A 7,824-nucleotide genomic window follows, 5' to 3' on the forward strand; every position below is an offset into this window, starting at 1 on the left:
TGGAATTGCCGTAGGGTTAGGGTTAGGGGTTAGGGGTTAGGATTAGGGTTAGGTTTAGGTTTAGGGTTAGGGTTAGGGTTAGGGTTTAGGGTTAGGGGAAATTGAACAATCCAGGAAAACAAATTTCCACGTAAAGCATGGGCCATCCTGGGATCGGCGTCTGGTGCCCCTCACTGCTCATTCAGACCCCAAGGATATTTTGTTCCAAGTGTACTGATCCAATGTTTTTCGTGTTTTTTATGTAAGGAGTCTGTCCATAAAGGACTTTTCTGTAGTCCCATGACCCTTAATGACTCGAGTTTGTGTGTGATAAAGTGTTTCACCAGAAATGTATCTGTTCTTTTCTGGTGCCTGATGTTGTATCTATGCTATATTAGTCTCATTTTCATAGAGTTCTTGGTTTCTCCAACATATTTCATATTACACTTGGAACAATAGATCAAATAAACACAATTGGTTGTTTCTGGCCCTATGGGAGGCCCAAATTTTATGACCATTTTGGATTGTGAGTTGGTCGCAAACCGAATGTGTCTATATTCCAAACACAGTCTTTGTACCCTGTTCGTGGTCGGTTTTAGTTTGCTATGTACTAAAAGATCCTGTAAGTTGTGGTTCCTGCGGTACGCAGAGATGGTTTTATGTTTTTGGAGCGTTGTGGTGTTGGATGAAAACCTGACATAATTTTTCCTCAAGATGTGGGTCAAGCCCAGGCTCTGTTTGGAATAGGTCGTGATGAGGGGGATGATGTCTCGTTTTCCGTTCTCCGTTGCATGTTTGGGGTTCAAAAAGGATTTCCATGCGTTCCGTAAAAAGGAACGGGAATATCCTCTGTTTTTTAAGGCCCGGAATAGGGTTGACGTGGCTTCCTCAAAATCTTGTTTTTGGCTGCAAATTTTATGAAAACGGAGTAATTGAGACCGGATTAGACCTTTATATGTATGTCGTGGGTGAAAACTATTTTTCCAGAGCAGGGCATGTGTGTCAGTGTCTTTAAAGTAAACTTTGGAGTCCAATTGTCCTGTTTCTGCAAATCGTTGTCCTTTGAAAGTTACAACGTCCAAAAAATTGAGCGAATTGTCATCCACCACATATTTCACCTTGATTGATGGATGGTGGTTGTTCAGTAATGTGATAAAGTGATTAAATTCTGTTCTGGAGTGAGTCCAAACGCCCCAAATATCGTCTAGAAATCTGTAGTAGTGAAGCAGTTTTAGTGGAGATTGGGCTAGTGCAGACTCTTCCCAATGTGCCATGAAGATGTTTGCGTACGAGGGTGCGAATTTTTTACCCATTGCCGTACCACAAGTTTGCAAGTAATACTGGTCATCAAATTCGAAGTCATTTCGAGTGTCATGGTTCCTGCATTCTCCCTCCTCCCCCTGCTGCCAGTGTTTTTCCATTCACCTTCCTCTGCTCTGCTCTACCTGCAAGCCACAGCCACATTGCTAGGGCTCACCGCCCGAAGAACGAACTCACTATCTGTAAGCTGAACTCTATTTGTGTTGGTATTAATAAAAGTTATTACCGACCGCCAGAGTGTTTTCGTGTACTGCATCTGGGTCCTAAACACACCCGTTACATCGAGTCAAATTAATCTCTAATAATTTAATTAGGTGACTGTCCGGTCGTTTTGGATCAGGAAATTTATCAAACCATTTCTGGACTGCTTCAAGGCCTGATTTGGTTTCAGTGTTGGTGTACAAACTATCAGTGTCTACAGTGAATAAAATAGGTGCGGTTGGTAATTGGAGTTTTTTAATTTTTTCCAGAAAATCATATGTGTCCCTAATGTAACTTGCGTGTTTGTTTGAAATTGGATTTAGGTGGTGCTCGATAAATTCGGCAATTTGGTACGTTTCACTACTGCAGTCGGACACAATGGGGCGTCCTGGAGGTATCTCAAAGGGTTTGCTCCATTGTGCAGGATCTTTATGGATTTTTGGTAATAGATAAAACCTTCTGGCCCGTGGATTGGTGTTACCGAGAAGGTATTGTTTCTGTTTTTTATTTATGAAACCTTCTGCACACATTCCATCAACAATCTTCGTGACCATCGGAATGGTTTCATAAAATATGGGGTTGTCGAGTTTTTTATAGTGTTTGGTGTTTTTTAGTTGTCTTTGGGCCTCCCATATGTACTGCTCTCTGTCCAAAATGACAACAGCGCTGCCCTTGTCCGCTGGCTTAATAACAATGTGGTTGTTGTTTTTTAACTGTTTTAATGCAAAGCTTTCTTCTGTGGATAAATTGTTTGTGTCTCTGATTGTCCAATTGAAATTTTTGGTGGCATACGTGTCGGCTCGAATTAGGATCTGATATGCGATAGTAATGACCCAATTTTTGGCGTCCAATTTGAATTAGGTGTGAATGGCGGGGGTTCTTTCTTCCTTTTCCTTTCAAAGTATGTTGCCAATTTGATCCTGCAGTGGTATGCTTGGATGTCCACCATCATCTGTGCCTTTTGGCTTTTATGAATTTTGACCGTGGGTATAAAGGATAAGCCTTTGTTTAGTAATTTTAATTGTGCGAGTGTGGGCTTGAACTTTTTGGCTAAAACCACAACAGTTTTAGGGGCAGTGTCTGTGTCTTGATGAATGTCTGTAGTAACTGTTATTGTTGTTTGTAAATGAATTGTGCTGAGTGTTTCGGTGCTTAATACTGTCCAAGGGAGCGTTGTTGGTGTAAATATATGGGCTGTCCAGTTTAACTTTGTGGACCAATGATCCAGCGTGGCTGTGGCCGTTGCGGTCGTCCAATGTATCTTGTCTCTTTCTGTGTTAAAATCCTTTTCCGGTAGTGGTGGTAAGACTGGCATGTGTGCTCTAATGTGTGCGTTGATGATGTCCAGGTTATCCTGTTCTTTTTTGGGTAGGTTTTTGGAATAGTTGATGATAGGAATCCAAATTTCGGCATGTGGAAACACATCCTTGGCCATTCTCAGGGCCTTTTGTAGTTGTTTGATTGACATTTCCCTGGGTTTTTGCTCTCTGTTATTTAAACCTACCGACAGGATGACTTTTTCTGTCGTGTTCGTGGGTGTGAGTTTGTTTAGGATCGCTTCGATGTGTCTGAAATTGGCACCCGGGTAGCTGTCTATTTGAAGGTCTGGGCTGTCAAAACCTGGGATTCTGGCAAGGTTGGAATCTCCCAGGATGACCCATTTCTTATGGACCCTGAGTTTCCACTGAACCATTTTTTGGTGTGAAAGTGAGTGTCTTTGGGGGCGAAAACGGGGTGTTATCACCCTCGTGGGGCCGCCCTGTTCTACGTTTGATGTTACATCCACCATGTTGGTGTTTGCGTTTGTTTCTCCTTCCTTATTGGATTCGTGAGGAGGAGCTGTGTCCTCTGAGTCTGTTTTTATTATTTCATCCGCAATGGATGAAGATTCAAAAAATTCTTCTTCCCCCTGGGTTGATGATTCTTCCTCGTCTGGTGAGAGAGCTTCCTCGTCACTGGGAGGGTCATCATCGGGGGGAGAAGGTGTTGTAGAATGGGTTCGTGGACCAGTACCAGCCGGTCTGTGATGTTTGGGCCCACAGGTTTGACCCTCTCTGGGGCCGGTAGCCGTGTAGAGGCTTGTGTGAGCATTGGTTCGGGTCTCATGGCTAAGTCCTCCTCTTCCACAACACAGGGATTGGCCATTCTAGGCTTGCGTTGCTCTTTGGGGCTCTCGCCTGTTGGGGATGGCCAAGGGGACCAGGTACAGTCTGGTATCAGCCAAGTTCCCGTGTCCACTGTGACCAGCGGTGGAAAGGCTTCCGCTGGAAACATTGGATTGTCCAGTGCGGGAACCCCCAGTTTCCTCTGTGTTATTCTAGGTGAAGTTTGTGTGTCTGTGTGTGTGTGTGTGTGTGTGTGTGTGTGTGTCTTGCCTGAATTTGTTTCTGTCAGTAGTCATGAGTTGGTGTTTGTCTTGTCCGGTTATGGAGATAAGGAGAGCCTCTGTTTTCTCCAGAGTGTCATTCGTCAGTCTACGTTGGAACTTCTTTTTGGACCATCGAGCAGCTATTTCAAATGCCACGTGCCAATTTGGGCTTAGCATGGTCTGTAGTTCCGTCAGGGTTTGTTGTATACCCTCAGAGTAGTGTTCCTGTAGGATAATTTGCGTGTTGTACACCCAGTTCTGGCGTTGCCGTCCAGCATTTCTTTAGTTTTGTCAGTCATGGTGACTGGCTTGATTATGTCTCTCAGATAATCAGTCAGTCTTTTAAAGGTCGCAGGTCGCTTTCGATCTTCTGTGTCTTCCAGGGTGGAGACATTATTCAGATGGTGTACCTGTCTAATGAGATTGTACATTTTGCGGATTTGTGGCCCTAGTTGGGGATCCTCAGTAGTGTTGTTGACCTGTTTAGGTGTGTTTGATTTCTTTTTGGGAGGGTCTCTAGGAAAGCATTGTGCATAGTTCCCCTCTTCTGCTTGGCGTAACCACGGTTTGTGTGAATTTTTTGTCCGTTTCGTGAGTTTGATCTGTGTTGTGTATTGTTGTCATAGTCATGGCGTCTAGGATAGGGGGCTTCACCACGTCTGGATCTGTTGTCCTCCCTCCTAGGCCTGACTGTGGTCCAGGGAGATGATTTGACTGCGTCTGCATAGGTGCAGGAATGTCGTCTCTCCGCGGAGTCATAATATGGGAAGTTGATGCGTTGGCGTGGCCTGTTACGTGCTCTGCCGTATCGCACTTCCGTCCAATCATCCATGTTTGTTAAGTGATTAAGCCCGTCGCGACGTTTCGATATTAAAATATCTTCTTCAGGCTTGGTCTTAATAAAGGTTGTCCAATCTGGTCAGGGAGGAAGAACACATCATTGGACTTTTTGCTGACAAAGTTATTTGTTACTTAGAGGACCCAGATAAGTGTCTTCCTATTTTAACCAACCAACTACAGATGTTTGGTTTCTATTCAGGGTATAAATTGAATTTTTTTTTTTTTTTTAACAATATATTTATTGAAGTTTTGTGCAGATATATCAAGGTTACACACACATATTTAACGGTAAACAAACAGATAAACAGACATTAGGTACATTCAAAATCAGCAATTGAGTCCATGAGGTGAAAGAAGAAATAAAGAATAAAGAAAAATATAGTCAGAGTGCAGCTCATGATTGTGGTCCTGTACAGGGAGTAGTTATGTTGTCCCAGTTTCGCTCAGCAAGTTAGACAAATCTTTGTTCTTTATATACCAAATATAGCCCCCCCACACTTTCTGAAATATTTCTTGCTTATCTTTTAAAGTATACGTAATTTTTTCCAATGGTAAACATAAAGACATTTCTTTGAACCACTGCCCAATGTTAGGTTTGCCGATCTTCTTCCACGACAGAGCTATCACTCTCTTAGCTTGTAATATTCCTATATTTATGAAGAGCTTTTGACAGCTATCTATGTTCAAACCTATAGGATATAAGCCCAGAAGAAATAGTTTAGGTTCCATATCTAACTCTATTGATAAAATCTCCTGTAATACGGCTTTTACCTCTTCCCAAAATTCATTTACTTTTGTACAGGACCATAGACAATGAAACAACGTACCCTTATCTCCTCCGCATCTGTTGCATAAATCAGGTATCTGCATGTTAAATTTATTAAGTTTTTCTGGTGTAATGTACACCCTCATTAGCCAATTAAATTGTAGTAATTTTAGATGTGTGTTACTCGTCTGTGATTGGGCTACCTTACAAGCTGTGCTCCATTGTTCCACTGTCAATTCCTCCTGCAAATCAGAGCTCCATGCATTAAGCTTAGTGGTAGAGTTATCAGGGGATGCTGCCAACAGCAAGTTATATAATTTAGATATCATACCTTTACCAAAAGGGTTTTTAGATAGGATATTCTCTAATGTGGACAATGGGAGGGTTTGTGTAAAGTCTTTATGAAAGGACCGAATAAAACTCCTAAGTTGTAAGTATTTGAAAAAATGTTTTCGGGGGATGTTAAATTTAAGGACCAGTTGTTCAAAACTTAGAAGATTTCCATCCACCCCAAAAACATCTCTGATCAGTCCCAGCCCCAAGTCTGCCCACAATTTAAAACCACAATCTGCCCTACCTGGAGAAAAAAAGTTGTTGCCCCAAATTGGGCTGAAAGTGGAAAGGGAGGATTTTTCTTTTAAATATCTTCAAGTGACATGCAGAATATAAATCATGTTTTTAACTATAGGATTAAGAGTAATCTTCTTGAGTTTGTTATATTTATCAGAGTAGATATATGCAGGAAGAGGAAGCCCAAGATAATGAGATTCAATATTTCTCCATGTGGGGGGCTTATCTGGAGCATAATAGAACATAATAGTCCTTAATTGGGTTGCCCAATAATACAAAAGCATATTGGGGCACTGTAACCCTCCTCTGTCAAAGGGCAAATATAAAAGGGACAAACGGAGTCTAGGACGCCTATTATTCCGTAAAAATTGGTTAAACTGTTTTTTTATTTTAGAGAAAAAACCTGCTGGTGGTGGCAAGGGGATGTTTTGGAACAAATACAGAACCTTGGGGAGAACATTCATTTTTAGTATATTTATTCTGCCAATAAGTGAAATTTGGAGATTCGACCATCTTTCCATTGAGTTGGATATGTCCGTCATAATTGGATTATAATTATAGTCCACCACATCCTCCAGTTTCGGAACAATTTGGATGCCTAGATAGGTAAATTTATTCACATTCTTAAAGTGACAGGTGTATTTGGGTGGGTTCCCCCTTTCCACTGACTTTAAAAACATTATGGAAGATTTTGATTTATTAATCTTGTAGCCAGAAATAGAGCCAAAATTGCTCATTAGGTCTAAAATGGTTGGGATAGATTTTTTCAAATTCTTGAGAGAAAGGATCACATCATCAGCATAAAGAGCTATTCGATGGTCAAGCCCTCCAATTTCTATACCCGAGATCATTGCGTGGTCCCTTATAGCAATAGCAAGTGGCTCAATAGCAATTATAAATAAAAGGGGGGATAACGGACAACCTTGCCTGCAGCCTCTTCCTATCTTTATTGGTTTTGATATAATATTGTTGGTAATTATTTCTGCATATGGCTCATTATATAGGAGCCTAACCCAATTGCAGAATCCCTCTCCCAAACCAAAGCGACCAAGTAGTTCTAGCAAATAGGGCCATTCTACCCTATCAAAAGCCTTCTCGGCATCTAATGCCAAGAAAGCTGTATCAAGTGATCCCCTTTGTTCATGCAAGATATTTAAGACTCTTCTGACATTATGGAATCCCTGGCGTTCAACTATGAACCCATTTTGATCTTCCTTGATAATATTTGGCAAAAGGTGTTCAAGTCTCTTTGCGAGAATTTTACAAAGTATCTTTAGATCTGAATTTAAAAGGCTAATTGGTCGCAAATTTTCACACTTATCATTCGATTTTCCAGGTTTGGGAGAAGGGTAATGAGGGCCCCTCTAAGACTAGTTGGGAGTATTCCCTTTTCAGCAGATTCAGAAAACATTTCCAAAAGGGGAACCTTTAATTTGGTTATAACTTTTTTGTAAATGTCAATAGGAAGACCATCTGGCCCTGCTGCCTTTCCAGATTTCATGCACATTATTGCTTCAGAGATTTCTTCCAAAGTCAGGTTGGCCCCGAGTCTCAAGCTCTCCTCTTCTTCTATTCTGGGGATATTTATGTTATTAAGAAATGAAAAAAGATTGGAATCTGGTTCATCCCGGGCTACTTCAGAGCTATATAATCTTTCATAATAGGCCTTAAAAGAGTCATTTATTGCAGCAGGGTCAGATATTGTTTCTCCTCTATCATTTTTTAAAGCCGTAATTGATCGTTCTAGTTGTATTTGTTTTATACGCCAAGCCAGAATTTT

The sequence above is a fragment of the Plectropomus leopardus genome, chromosome 11 (assembly GCF_026936395.1).
Source record: "Plectropomus leopardus strain MGB_pleo_1.0 chromosome 11, ASM2693639v1, whole genome shotgun sequence".
In the NCBI taxonomy this organism is placed as follows: Eukaryota; Metazoa; Chordata; class Actinopteri; order Perciformes; family Serranidae; genus Plectropomus; species Plectropomus leopardus.